At 48.0% G+C, this 14,516-nt stretch overlaps 1 protein-coding gene and 1 long non-coding RNA gene across 8 annotated transcripts in view; both read left to right on the top strand.

Annotated features, from left to right (window-relative positions):
* LOC139048782 (zinc finger protein 84-like) overlaps positions 1-14,516 on the top strand; it is a 208,407-nt gene that overhangs the window by 79,103 nt on the left and 114,788 nt on the right. The window lies entirely within an intron of this gene.
* Positions 3,406-14,516, top strand: part of LOC139048785 (uncharacterized) — a 34,532-nt gene continuing 23,421 nt past the window's right edge. For both annotated transcript variants that reach the window (XR_011507932.1, XR_011507931.1), the window contains exons 1-2: positions 3,406-3,655; positions 5,298-5,426. This is a non-coding gene — a long non-coding RNA (uncharacterized lncRNA). The remainder of the gene's footprint in view (positions 3,656-5,297; positions 5,427-14,516) is intronic.

The following is a 14,516-nucleotide window of genomic DNA, read 5'->3' as shown; positions in this document are numbered from 1 at the left end:
GCTATTTCTTTTTGACTTAATGTTTTAGAAATGTCTATAACATTGGAGCGGTTAACATCGAGCGGGAGAGAGGAAGAAGAGAAAAAGAGAAGGAAAAAAAAAATCCTGCTTACTACTCAATTTAATGTACTCTTTCAGGATTTTACGTCTATACCAAGTGTACGATCCCCTTCTTCCATGTACAATTGCCCGCGCCCGCTTCTGCACGCGTCGCCCTCCTGTTTGCTATACCGATTTCGCCCCCCCCCCCCTTCCCCCTTAACCCCTTTTTTAGTCCTTTTTTTTTTGAAACCCCCTCGACAACACATTCCGAAGTCAATATGCCTTTTTCGGCGCCTCAACCATCGCCTTCTGGATGCCGCCGTAACGACACCTACGTTAAGCGCGTGGGGCAGTGCCCCTTGAAAGACCATGGCGCTGCCTTTCATTCACCCCACACATTGCACCGCAGACTCCCCGTCGCCACCTTAACTATTTCAAAATTACTCGACCTATTGCTTGACCGGCCGTTCTAATGCCTCAAAAACATGCCGCCAACGACTACCCCGGATTACCTCCTAACCGTTCGCATCCCCAACACGCTCCCAAGCCCCCATATTTCTTAAAGATTTCATTTTTCTCTTTCTTTTTCTTTCACTCCCCCCCCCCTTTTTGTGTCTTGGTACGGCCCGGGCACCCCCCTGCTTTTCCCCCCCCTTTTTTCTGCTTCTATTTCTTTTCTTTCCTCCCCGCGTGCCCACTCTCACGCTCTTGTCCCTTCGTCTTGAGAATGAGGCTCACAGACGTCGGACGACAGCGCCTGTCCCCTCTTGTAATCTCTCTCTTTAAAACCAGCCGCCAGCAACAACACCCGCACGTGACGTCACTGCACTAACCCTTTAAAACCATTTAAAACTAACACGCCGAGGATGACGAGGCCGCCTTTGACGAAGATAGGTCCACCTATCGAAACGTTGGCCAGCCTGTCTGAGGCACTTCAACCCTGTTTTTAAAAAAGTTTATACCTATTCTAAAGCCATTCTGAAGCTCTCCCAAAATGTCATTATTTTCTGCCCATGCTTGAAGCTTTAATTTGATTGCCTGCATTGCTAGCCTGTATATTACCGATGTAATGGTCAACGGTCTATACACCAGAACACCGTGAATTCAAAGGGCGCCGCCATATTGATGAGCGCCGGTCGCGCCATCTATCCCAAGCGCCGCGAAGTAGCAGGCCTGGGCTGCCACGCCGGGAGATGCGACCCGGCGCGAAAGCGAAACTTGGGCGTTTTACCTGGCCGGAAGGCGTGTTTCGCGTTTTTTCTAACCTGTCATTTTCGCTGTCTGGATTCAATCAAACTTCAAGACCTCATGCAAGTCCGCAATGGCCACACTGAGTGATGTGCAGACTGCAGAAGCGAATACATCGGGTAGGTACGCTATTACGTTTGTACAAACCGCGCGCTATATGCTAGAACACGTGTGATCTTTTTGGCACGTAACCTGTGAAGGAATTTACAGCACTGTGTTGGTGCCATATATTATTAAAGCACGCAGAACACTGTCATCTGCACTTTCAGTTTGGTCTTGTTTGTCATGGTCTGTACTGGGTTGGCCGCGTTTGGCAACCAACTGGCGAGGTCGTTTGACTGCCTGGTTTGCAGACGCCTGCCCTTCACCACCTGCACATTGAAAACAAAATAGATGTCATAGTAAGAAGGGCTGTAGTTCTTTCCCATGCCATCACTGTTGCGAAGATATAAAGTCCTCTCAAAATGAAATAGAAAATACACCAGGCCAATTGTATCGTGCAACCACTTAAGAGTACAGCATTCAGAACAAAAGCCTACAGCACTCGAACAAGCAGCATATGATGCTAAACCTGCACTCATTGGAAAATGAGGAACTACAGTAGTTATAATGTTCAACTACATGTGCAGTCAAAGCCCGTATAACAGGGTGAGCATGACAGATGCAGGTGTTGTACAGTTGCACAAACCATGACAGGGCACGTAAAATTACGATCCCTACTTAAAGCTGCATCATCAGGACCCCTTTGGTACAAGACAACAACCGCACCTGCATTCCAAGAAATTTGCCCCACCAACTGCAGCTACCTGGTACCAGACCTGTTTCGATTGTGCGAGACCATCGGATTGTTGGCGCTCCCTTAGAAAAAAAAAACAGTAAAAAAAACTAGTGAGAACGATCAAAATTTTGTTACAAAATACAAGAATAATTAAGCACCTTATTTTCCTCGCCATATGAACGGAAATATTTTGCGCTTTGCCCCGCATAACAGCCCGCACGCACTTTAGAGCTCAGGAGGCTCAAATGAATTCGTTACGAATGACACCTGCAACACCAGCTCGTAAAGGTAGGTGCGCTGCAAGAACACCTTCGGCGACGAGTAGTCGTCGTTTACGTTTTTGTGGACGCATGCTATGTGACGAGCAGACTTCGGTTTACTTTCATTAGCAATAACGCTCACCAGCAAGGCCTACAACTTGTCGTTCACGCTTAATGGTCATTCCGTGCACCAGCTTCAAGTATCGCTAACCGCAAACTCAACTGTTCCGTTTAACCGTCGGGAGCTCTGCCTGAATGAAAACACGATAAGGCTTGCCTTTTTGTTATAGCCAAGGCGAAGCACCGGCGCGGGATTCTGCTCTGTAGGCTTGTTGCCCAGAAAGTGCTCGGAGGAAACCTGCGTATTACGTTTGTAGGGCGCAAAGTTGAACGTGGCACCAAAATATACACAGATCGAATACTCACTCGTGCATTTTCACTGGGTTGGTAGTTCTTCCTATTCACTGCAGCTATCCACCGGTGGCGCAGCTTGGCATTCTTCGTTGCGGATGGAAATCGGTGCAGGCTGAAAACACCGCACCGGCACGATTCCCTACGTGTGTTGTGCTCTTCGCAAACAGCGCTAAGCAACCTGCTCCTTTTCCGCTGGTTGTTTTGGCATCCAAACACGACGCAATGATGCCCAGATGACTTCTTGTACTTTGGATCCGTGTGAACGGGCACATTTCCGCACTTTGGAGCCCTAGAGCTGGCGCTTGCCATGTCTACTGGTCGCCGGCGAACACACTTTGGCAGCCCAGTACAAAACGGCGCCGGTCGACCGGGCAACCCGGGTGCGAGAGTATGCGTTCGGTTAGTCTGGGTGCGAGACTAGCGTGTTCTGGTCTATACGAGTGAATTCTGTCTTTCTCCCCCTTACCTTTATAAATTAAATTCATTCTACTTTGTCGCCAACTGTCTGGTATTCGTCTACCAGACAGTTGGTTATAAAAGCGCCACCTACGGCCATCGGTTGAACGAAAGTGTGGGCAAGCTGCTCCCAAAGAAGTGGGACATCTGTGCAGGTCTGCAGTTCCAGTAGGTCGTGGGTACAACCACTCCCATTGACGAGACGGTCATTTGCGGAATCGCCAGCTGCGAGAGAGAAAATCTGGGGGCGTTTGCGCCCTAAGTTTCTCCCTTTGCCTAGGTACCACGGAGGAGAAGTTTCTTTGCTCGTTTTGTATGCGTTTGTCCCTAGGCGAGCCGGCATTCTGCCATGTGTCGGCTGGCGATTCCTTCACGTCGATGTCTGTGTTCTTGACGAAGCCGTGCGTGCCGTGCGTCGTCCACAAGTTCTCCTCCTGCGTCTCCGTGGATGTTGCTGGTAGGTTTGTTGCACTTTTTGTCGCAACGGTAACATGCGGAACGTGCGACGGGATCAGTGAATCATTGATCAGTGAACCTGTGATATCGAGGATCAATCGGACAACTTTAATGCCATAGCATTTCGCCGTGTCCATCATGCGTTTTTGGTTGTCAGTGCATACTGTACCCTTCAAGAGATTCGCGTGAACATGCATGTCTGCATGTTGAAACATATTTAGCACCCTGTAGCTAGGAAAAGCGAAAGTCGTTATGCAATTTATGGTCGTAGACCACTCTAAAAGGTGATGGCGGCCGCAGTGTTCCGACTGGTGTTATAGAAGTGGCGGGGTGGTTTTTTCGTCCCGACGATATAATGGATTTTCACCAGTACTGCGATAGGACGGTATACGTCACCGGCAAACGGAGCCCTCACGAGAGCACCTGAGCTTACAATGACGATCTGTCTAAATGTACGTCCGATCCTGGCCACGGCGGCTGCATTTCGATGGGGGCGAAATGCGAAAACACCCGTGTGCTTAGATTTAGGTGCACGTTAAAGAACCCCAGGTGGTCGAAATTTACGGAGTCCTCCACTACAGCGTGCCTCATAATCAGAAAGTGGTTTTGGCGCGTAAAACCCCATACTTTAATTTAAATGTACAGCCTCCCTGATTTTTAATAATATAGCGCGAGCGTCGACTGAACTGCTGGTGAGCGCTTTAAAACGGCGATAAGCGTGCAAAAAGAGCGTGCAACAAGGCGAGTGCAACAAGGCAACAAGGCTCGTGCGCGAACTCTCGCCTTGTTGCACGCTTATCGCCGTTATAAGCAGTTATAAGCAGTTCAGTCGACGCTCGCGCTATATTATTAAAAATCAGGGAGGCTGTACGTCCGACGTGCCTGCTTCGCTAGCTCTGCGGCTCCCGCTTACCGATTTATTGCACATGGTTTTGCTGAAGAACCTTTATTTATATCGAAGGGGATATGCCAGTGGTCTACACTATGGCCCCTACTCCTCGCCCTGGAAGAGACACAAAACATCTTTAATGTGACGAAAGATGGCTCATTAAATCAATAATCCGCCATCACCAACTCGGCACGAGCGCCGCACGGGCGAGAAAGTCTTTCCGACGTACACCCACTTTAGCAGTACATTTCAACTCGACATAGGTCACAGATTTCCAGAAGCACTGGCTGGTACACTTGGCTCACTGTAGCCAAGTGTACCAGCCTATTACTGCCATTTTTATGAGACACCTGCTGCTGCTATCCCTTGCCACAACTGCGCGTTCACTTCTTTAACAGCGCCAGGACTGATGCTTGGCATCAGTAGCATTCGTGACAGAAAATGCTTGCTCTTTGGCAACTGATGACCCAATTAATTTGCTACTTTCTTCTGAAATTTGTGCTCATAATTGCTGCTCTTGTTGTCACTGTCAAACTGATCTCCTTTGTGTGATCCCTTGTACTTTTTCTGTACCCTTCTCCCTGCACATGCTTGATCACTTTTTGTTGCTCTTCCCTGTCGCCATTCCTCTACAGTGGCACTGTCTTTTGCTATATGTGCCTGGCTGTCTATTGCTTATGCCGCATGTTCACTGTAATGATTTCCTTCGCCAGATACGTGAATTATTAATTGCTAAAAAAACTTTTATCTGCAGGGTCTCCTGGAAACCAATATTGTGCTTCATCCCAGACCATAGCTTATCTCCACATCAAAGCCTTTACATCTCCAGTCTCACTCACGTTCGCTCTGAACAGAAAAAAAAACAGTTGCTGCACTTCACAAGGCAAGAATCCATCTCATCATTTTCTCCTGCGGGGGGGGGGGGGGGGGGGGGTATTCTGTAAGAGTACACCTAGTGGGCTGTCCATTTCGGCCACTGCTGATTGGATTCAGCTGTGAGAGGAGGAGACCAGCAGCCCTAGCCAATCAGTAGCGGCCAAAATGGACAGTCCACTAGGTCGGCTCTTACGGAATACTCCACCCCACCCCCCTGCTCACCACATCTTGCCTGCTGGGTTTCTCTTGTCATGTATGACTTTGCACATACTTTTCGTTCATGTTCTCCTTTCTGCTTTGTCACTACACCTAAGCTTTTTTTGTCGTTGTTCAAGCAATAGCTCTTCATTGCCATTGCTATTTTCTCGGCCTTCACGTATTCTATTGCAGTCACTAGCGTCATACTTACTAATCAGTGCGGAAATAACGGAAGATACACAGAAGGGCACAGGACGAGGGCTTTCTAATAACTGAAATTTATTGAACACTAGCATCAAATGTCTCTTACCTTTGGTTGCTCCATATAACTTGCTAAAAATGCAATAGAAATTTTTATCATAGGGCATTCAATCTTGGAGCATATTTAAATTATAGCTATTTGCTTTGTGATGAAATATTGCTTTGGTAAAAAACAACTAATTAACTTGGCAAGTTGTTTCCAAAGACTGCATCCTTTGCATGTCCAAATGTCCACACCTTCCAAGTTCCTAAAGAACTTCACAGCTTCAAAGGCTTTTGCAGCTTAATTTGGCATTTTATCCCCGTTGTTCATCTCGTTAATGTGGCTGTTGTGTGACGGTACCGAGCTAATGACTTAGACCTTAGCATGAAGCAATGCTTAAAAACTGTTGTGCTCTTACACGCTTTATCAAATCACTGCTTTGTTTTAATGTTACTGGTGCTGTGGCTTTGGTGTTGGCTGCGAAACCCAAGGCCGTGGGATCAAATCCAAGCCCCTGCGGCCACATTTCGATCGGGGCAAAATGCAAAAAATGCTGTGCGCCATGTATTGGGTGCACGTTAAACCCAGGCGCTCAGAATTAATCCAGAGTTTCTCACTATTGCATCCCTCATCATCATTTAGTGATTTTGGCATGTAAAACCACTGAGCTTAATTTTTAAGTATTGTCTTTGCCCAGTACAAATCTAGATTTTGGACGTCACTGCAAATGTAACCAATACACAGATTTAAATACTTTGTCATCTAAAGAAGAATGGGACACTATAAAATGCAATAATCACCATTATGTGCCTTGAAGCCAGAACAATATCGGCACGCTAGGAAGCACCATCGCTATTGCCTGTTGCTTGACGACTCCAATACACCTCGTCACAGTCAAACAGAACAGCTTTCACCTCCAACTTTTGTCCACTCTCCTTTGCCTGTTGTCTAATAATCTCGCCAAATTCTATGGATGCTATCCTGTTCTCCAGCTGTGAATTGTGGTTGAACCACTTCAGACGTCTGTTGACTTGTTTATCTGACACAGTGAAGTAAAAGTGTAGTGCAGTGATGTTGCAGTGATACTCTTGCCAGAATAACCTACTTTTCATGAAACCAGTGTAGTAGTCAGAAGACTGGCATTTATGCCAGCTGCATTGCCAAGCTCCTGCACAAGAGCAGCGCTTAGCATCTGAGCATTCGCATCATTCTGAGTATTCTTGCATATCATTTGTGCTCGTTAAACCTTGCTACAAGACATTAATTTTCAGCAGCCAAGCCTGACAGTTCTGGTAAATTTTTTGTGCTCTGAGCTGGTTTGATGCAATACTTTTAATGGAATTTCTTTATTGCTGTTTATTCAGTTCAGTTCAGTTCAGTTTATTACCTTAAAGGTCCCCCGTAGGGGCATTACATAAGGGGTGGGTTTTTATAAGATAGCAAAACATCGTCATAAATAATTATTTAACAAAATGGTCGGTTATAAGTTGTGTGAACGAAGATGGACAAGTCGTATTAGCGATGTTGGCGGGAAGGCCATTCCAGTCTGTGGCGGTACGGAAGAAAAAGGAGGCTGCGAAGGTGGTTGTCCGTGCACGTGGGCGTGCCACTTGAAGTGGATGGCTGGTGCGGTGAGATATGCGTGCTGCTGCTGTTATGTAAGGCTCTTGATTAAGGGAAGAAAAGAAGAACTTGTGGTACAGGGAAAGACTGGAAATGCGACGTCGACATGAAAGCATTGACAAGCCCGATTCTGATTTCAGTGATGAAACGCTGACGTCGTATGAATATGAGGTATGAATGAATCTAACAGCACGATTTTGAACTGATTCTAATGCGTCGGTGAGATATGCTTGATGCGGGTTCCAGATAGCTGACGCGTACTCCAGTTTCGGCCTGACAAGTGACTTATATGCTAGTAATTTTAAATCTGATGGGACCTGCCGTAGGTTCCGATTTAGAAAACCTAAGGTTTTGTTAGCTGCAGAGATAATGCTAGTGACATGTGCGCGCCAAGACAAATCGTGAGACAGGGTTACACCTAGATATTTATAGGATTGTACTGATTCTAATGGTGTGGTATTTATTTCATATGGGAAGAAGGAAGGGTTGTGACGGCGGGAGAAGGACACGAATTTACATTTCTTGGCGTTAAGGGTCATCAGCGAATTGCTGCACCATTCTAAAACACTGTTAAGATCATTTTGGAGTGTAGTATGGTCAGATGAGTTATAGATAGAGCGGTAGATGACGCAGTCGTCTGCAAACATGCGTATATTACTGGAGACACACTGAGGTAAATCATTAATATATATATTAAAAATAACAGGGGACCAAGAACAGATCCTTGGGGCGTGCCAGAGGTTACTGGGAGGGGACTTGATAGGTTACCGTTTATAAAAACCATTTGTGTGGTCAGTGACAGGATTTTTTTTTATGCAAGAGTTAAATGGTTCTTTCAGTGAAAAAGCCGGCAGCATCTGTAGCAGCAAAACGGTGCCTACTTTCCCGTTGACTGTGACACCATGTGTCACAGTCAACGGGAAAGCTTGCACTTGCTGGCTCGTGTCTCAGCAGAGGAACGCGAGCGAAGGGGAACATCTGCTGCTGCGCTACTTCGCGAGGGGAGAGTGCATTGCTACGACAACACATCACCTTCCCTCTCGCAAGCCTGTGTTACCACCTGTTCCTTGTCTACTCAAGCTCTTGTGTGTGTTCTAACTGCGCCTCGGTAAGGCTAAATCAATATATGCCAAGCGTCTTAACGTGCCCGCTTGCCTGCGAGGAGTTCATATCTTGGCCTGCTCAGTGGCGTTCAGTTGGACATTAAAGTATTCACAACTCATAAGAAGTGCTTAGGTGTCCTCGGATTTTCTTCGTACTTAATGCACAAACTTTGAAGTCATTTTCCATGGCGAAATTAGTTAAATATCATCGTCCCTTGTCTGCTGTCCGTCCTTTGTGTGAGCCTTATACATCTTCGCAGCCACTCCTGTCATGCACAGTAATTTGTGTACTTGTGCTTGATTCTTCCATGGCATATGATTAATTAATGCATTTTATTTGCATGATCCAACTAAACATGATCTCAAAAAGCTTCACTTGACTGCTCACTTGTCCCTGTGGCTACATTGTGTGGATGTACTATCACCATCAAATGAAATGCAAACAGCACAGTGCGTGCCTGTAGCATCACTGAATGTATAGTGCACACACTTCAATCATCACCCTCACAGGCATGCACATCTGGTTTCACAATGTGCAATGATGTTTGCCCTATACTGAGATATTTTTCTTTCTGTTTTGCTTCTTGTTTTCTTAGATTTTTTGGTTTTTTTTTTGCTTTGAAATAAGAGGAAAGCATAACAGAAAGAAAATTTGACTGCATTCAATGTGTTAGAAAATGTTCACTTCAATTTTTTTTCTCACACTTGAATCAAAAGCAGTGTGGCAACACTGAGTCTTGATGAAATGAATTGGCAGCCTCGGAAACTGTTCCCACTGGTAATCTAAGCTGATCTTGAAGGCCATGCTTTGGTCTACTGCAAAAACTGGAACTGATTTCAGGAGCTGGGAAATACGTTATGGCCCTCATTCATTGTTTTGCTTTTGCATCTTGGCAGTTTGCTGCTGCTATTTATAGCACAAGTGAAGGAATTGTAGCACAAGTAACACTGACACCTGTGCTGCCCTTTTTGGTGCCAGAGTGTGTGAAGGAAGGCTGCTATCTGGTCTTGAAATCCAACGAAGCAGCCTTATTCCCAGACATCACACAGCCTTGCCGAAATGGCGGTTGGCACGAAGGGTCTAGAGGCAGCGACTTCAAATAGAATTTTCAACTTGTCGTACCAGAAATGGTTTTATTTCCAACAAACTTTGTTGGCTGTCCTCCAGGCGAAAAGCTGCAACATACAGCTTTAATGTGCCTGAAGGCCCTCGCATGGCAGCAGTAAGTCTCCTATCGGCAAACATATAACATACCAAACATTAATCTATCAGGATATACATTTACAATGTAGCAAAAGAAATGTGTGAAATCTAAAGAAACATTCATCTTTTCAGATAATTATATAGTACTTATAAAATAAATTCTTAATGTGCAACAAAGCCAAGATGCATATTATATGTATTATATGTCCCAAAATATCACATTTCAAAAATAAGCACTACAGACAATATGTCTAGTATGTACACTTGCCCCCAAAATATTACAGGGTGTGCGAACGTGTGGCAAAACGACCCTTCTCCCCTTCTAGCTGTGCACCCATGGTATCGAGTTTGCACGCATGCGCATCCCTCCGAGATTGCAAGCGTGCATGTTTCTGCACTTCCTCCTTGTGCGCTGGCAATATCCGAATGTAGCCGTGAGGTGCCTCTCTTGCGATGGGCGCAAAACTATGTGAAGCCTGAGCTTGCGCGTGCCGCTGCGGCTGCTTTTTGTCGAGTCACGAGCGCCGACGCATATGGCCCGGTGGCGAACCCAACAAGTAATTTTTTTTTGAGCTGCACCATTTCGTGTCCAATCTTTGTTGTTTCTTTTTATGAATGGGGCATTCTCCCACAGAAGAGCGTGTCAGAAAATGCCCCTATAGAAGGAGACAGTGTCAACTCCCATTGAAGACCAGCAGTTAGGACACAGAGACAGAGAAGCTGCCGGATGGATCTGGGACAGCGACGCTGGCCTGTACTTTCCTATCGTCTCCATTATCCATGGCAACCTGGTATGAAGAGCATGTGTTAGCCATTTATGCTTGAACTACTTTTTCCTGGAAACAGTTAACAAAATGTTTTGCATGGAACAAAGAAGGTATGTTCACCTGCACAAGTATTGGCTCATAGGGAAGGCTGGCACATAGGCTGGAGGGATCAAGGTCGGGCATGTTGATCTGGACTGCACTTTTAACTCGAAGTCTATGGCAGCCTGAAAGCAAGAGTGCTTATGCTAATTTTCTGTTTGCCCTACGACATAGAATACACTGCCTACTTAAAGTACTCGGTAGAGCTGTTGAACAAGTCCATCTCAGGAGGAATTGTAGAAGCCCGGTAACCAGGGAAAGTTGGTATTATTTCACTGACTGACTGACTGAATAAACTTTATTGAAACCAGCAAGAGATGGTGACTGGGCCTAGGCCTCCCACATGGGGACGTCGAGGTGTTGCCTCTTCGCCGCCTCGCAGGCCTGCTGGGTCGCCCAGAGTTGGTCGTCAAGGTTGGGGCTACGCAGGGCAGCGTGCCATCTCGACGAGAGGGTCGTGGGGTTAGTGTCGGGGTATTGGTGCCTACAGTCCCAAAGCATGTGTGGAAGTGTGGCTGGCTGTGTCTTGCAGATATGGCACGTGGGATTGGGGTAAATGTCTGGGTAAATCTTGTTATAAAGTTGTAATGAGGGGTAAGTATTGGTTTGTAGCAGGCGGAAAGTTGTAGCCTGCGCTCGGGATAGTTTGTTGTGTGGGCGGGGGAAGGTTCTACGCTCTAAGTAGAAGGACTTCACAAGATCATTGTAGCGTGTCAGGCGATCCCTACCGGTGGGGGCAGCCTCCCCTTCTCCCGCGCAGTCAACTAGGCCTCGCGCTAGGGAGTGGGTAACCTCGTTGAGGTTGGGGAGGTGCGGGTGGACGGTGCCTGCATGAGCCGGGAACCAGACGAGTGTAACCTGATGGTCGGTTGAGCGGGGCTCTTGTTGCAAGATGCGCAAGGCTTGGTGTGAAATACGGCCGTTGATATAGTTGATAACGGCGGAGCGGGAGTCAGAGACAATGGTATGGCATGTTGGGTCTAGGGTGGCTAGCGCGATGGCCACTTCTTCAGCTTCCTCAGCGTGTGGGGTTACTAGGCTGATAGCATGTTGGAGAGACCCTTCACGCGTGGTGATGGCTACAAAGCGGGTACCGTGGGGATATTCGGCAGCGTTGACGAAACTCACACCGTCGTGGCGAGTAAGCGATTTGGTGAGAACCGTGGCACGTGCTGTGCGACGTGCGTGGTTGTATTTGGGGTGCATGTTTCTGGGGATAGGATCGGCGTGAATCCAAGCTCGTATGGTGGAGGGGATCTAGTGCTTATGGCCGTGTTGATGGTGGTAGGTGATGCCGTGCGAGGTGAGGATATGGCGACCCGTGGCTGTGAGAGTGAGTCTCTCCAGCTGAGAGCGACGTTGGGCCTCGATGAGCTCGTCCAGTGTGTTATGGACGCCTAGTTGAAGGAGGAGGTCAGTGCTGGTGCAACCGGGGAGGCCGAGGGCTTGTTTATAGACACCGCGTAGGAGGATGTTGAGCTTGGTTTGTTCAGCCTTGTACCAGTTTAGATACGCAGCAACGTAGGTGATGTGGCAAATTACGAACGACTGGATTAACCGGAGCAGATTCTCCTCTTGGCGGATTGTAGCGCCGTTTCTATTTCGCCGTCACTGCCTTTGTGGGCCCAGATGGTTATATCGTCAGCGTATATGGTGTGGGTGACACCGTCCACTTGCTGCAACTCCTTGGCAAGATCGATCATGACAAGATTAAAAAGCATTGGGGAGATAACGGAGCCCTGGGGGGTTTCCGCGCTGCCCAAAGTCTGGGCGTCAGAGCGGAGATCCCCCACCGAAAGGAAGGCTGTGCAATTAGAGAGAAAGTCTCTGACGTAATTATAAGCGCGCGCACCGATATTAAGGCGTGAGATGCGGTCAAGAATGGTGAAATGGGCTATGCTGTCAAATGCTTTTTCGAGGTCGAGGCCGAGTATAGCTTTAGTACTACGTGTTCTATCTTCTAGTATATGGTACTTCAGTTGTAGCATGGCGTCTTGGGTCGACAGGTGGGCCCGGAAGCCAATGACAGAGTGAGGATACGCTGCAGTGTCTTCCAGATGGGTGTTGATTTGCGTGAGGAAGGCATGCTCCATAACCTTTCCCACGCATGAGGTTAGTGAGATGGGACGAAGATGATCGAGGCTAGAAGGTTTGCCAGGTTTGGGAATAAGGATGACCTTTGCTGTTTTCCAGGCCGGCGGAATGGCACCATTACGCCAGCAGTCATTGATATAATCTGTCAGGTGGGTGATGGAGGCATCATCCAGATTACGGAGGGCTTTGTTAGTGACCCCATCGGGCCCAGGGGCAGAACGGCTGTTTAATTTATGCAGGGTGGCTTGGATCTCAGCGACACTAAAGTCTTCGTCCAGTGGGGGGTTGGGGGCCCCGGTGTAGGAGCCGCGAGATTGCACTGGGCCCACGGGGAGATACTTGTTGGTGAGGTAGTCTAAGACTTGGGCGCGGCCGTTTCTTCCTTTCTGTATAGAGAAGTTTAGTGAGGCGATCTTGTTGGGAAGAGCGGGTGGCTTGGCTATCGAGGAGGTGTTTGAGAAGCTTCCAAGAAGAGGGACAATGGATCTGTCCGTCAGCAGTATTGCACAGTTCAGTCCACTGCTGACGGCTCAGAGTGAGGCAATGGGCTTCGATTTCCTTATTGAGGAGGGCTATTTTAGCGCGGAGGCGCCTGTTGAGACGTTGCCCTTTCCAGCGGGATAGGATTGATGTTTTAGCCGCGAGGAGATGGGCCAATCTACTGTCCATGCGCTTGACGGGGGCATCGGTTGTAACGGTGCGCGTGGCTACATTGGTATCGGAGTGGAGATTTCGGGTCCATGCATCAATGTCCTCTATGCGTTCTGCGTGCTGGTCAGCGGATCGATGCTTGCGAAATGCATCCCAGTCAACCCAAGTGAACTCACGGGGTTTGGCAGTAACTGCAGCTATCCGAGGGATAAGTATGGCAATGATGGAATGGTCACTACTGAGATCATGTTGTGTGTTGCTCCATTGAGCGTTGGTGACGTTCTTGGTAAATGTCAGGTCGGGGGTCGTGTCGCGGGAAGTGGAGCTACCGAGGCGTGTGGGGAACGTGGGGTCTGTAATGAAAGTGAGGCCGAGGTCTTGGGAGTCTTTCCAAAGGTTTTGAGCCGCCGTCGTCGAGTAGCCATATCCCCATACCGTGTGGGGGAGATGGAAGTCTCCACCAATAACGAGGGGGTTGGTGCCAGCTACGTTAAGGGCCTTCTGGAAGAGGGTGAGAAAACGGCCTCGAACTTTGGCAGAGGGATAGCTGTACACGTTAAGGAGAAAAATACTTTCCTTACATCTCCTGGTGGGGATAAGTTCAACGAGAAGGTGTTCGATGTTTCGGTCGTGGAGATTGTGTTCGATGGCGGTGATTCTCTTGTGGACGAAAGTGCAGAGGCGGCGAGAAGCATGTATCGGGATGAAAGGTTGGTAACCTGGGAGGGTGACCGAATCGGTATGGGTTTCCTGAATCATGATGACGTCCGGTTGCCGGGTGAGGGTACGAAGGTGTTGACGGATGACTGGCTGTTTGCGGAGATAGCCTCGGCAGTTCCACTGCCAGATAAGTGTATCTCTGTTAGTGTGGGCCATGATGGGGATTGGGGGATGCCGTCAGGGGCAGTGCGGGGGGTTTGGAGGGTAGGATGAGCGGGCACGGGGAGAGTTTGTACATGGGTTTCAATGTTTGTGACGCACTGTGCCAGTGCGAGAACGGCGTGTTGCATGGATTTGACTGCGTTCTGGAGTGCAGTCATCGTGCTTTGAAGTGAGACTAGCATGTCCTTAACCTCTGAGCGCACTTGGCCTGTGGCTCCCTCTTGGAGGGCCC

Source organism: Dermacentor albipictus, chromosome 8, assembly GCF_038994185.2.
Source record: "Dermacentor albipictus isolate Rhodes 1998 colony chromosome 8, USDA_Dalb.pri_finalv2, whole genome shotgun sequence".
NCBI classification, from domain to species: Eukaryota; Metazoa; Arthropoda; class Arachnida; order Ixodida; family Ixodidae; genus Dermacentor; species Dermacentor albipictus.
This window is presented reverse-complemented; position numbering and strand designations above follow the sequence as displayed.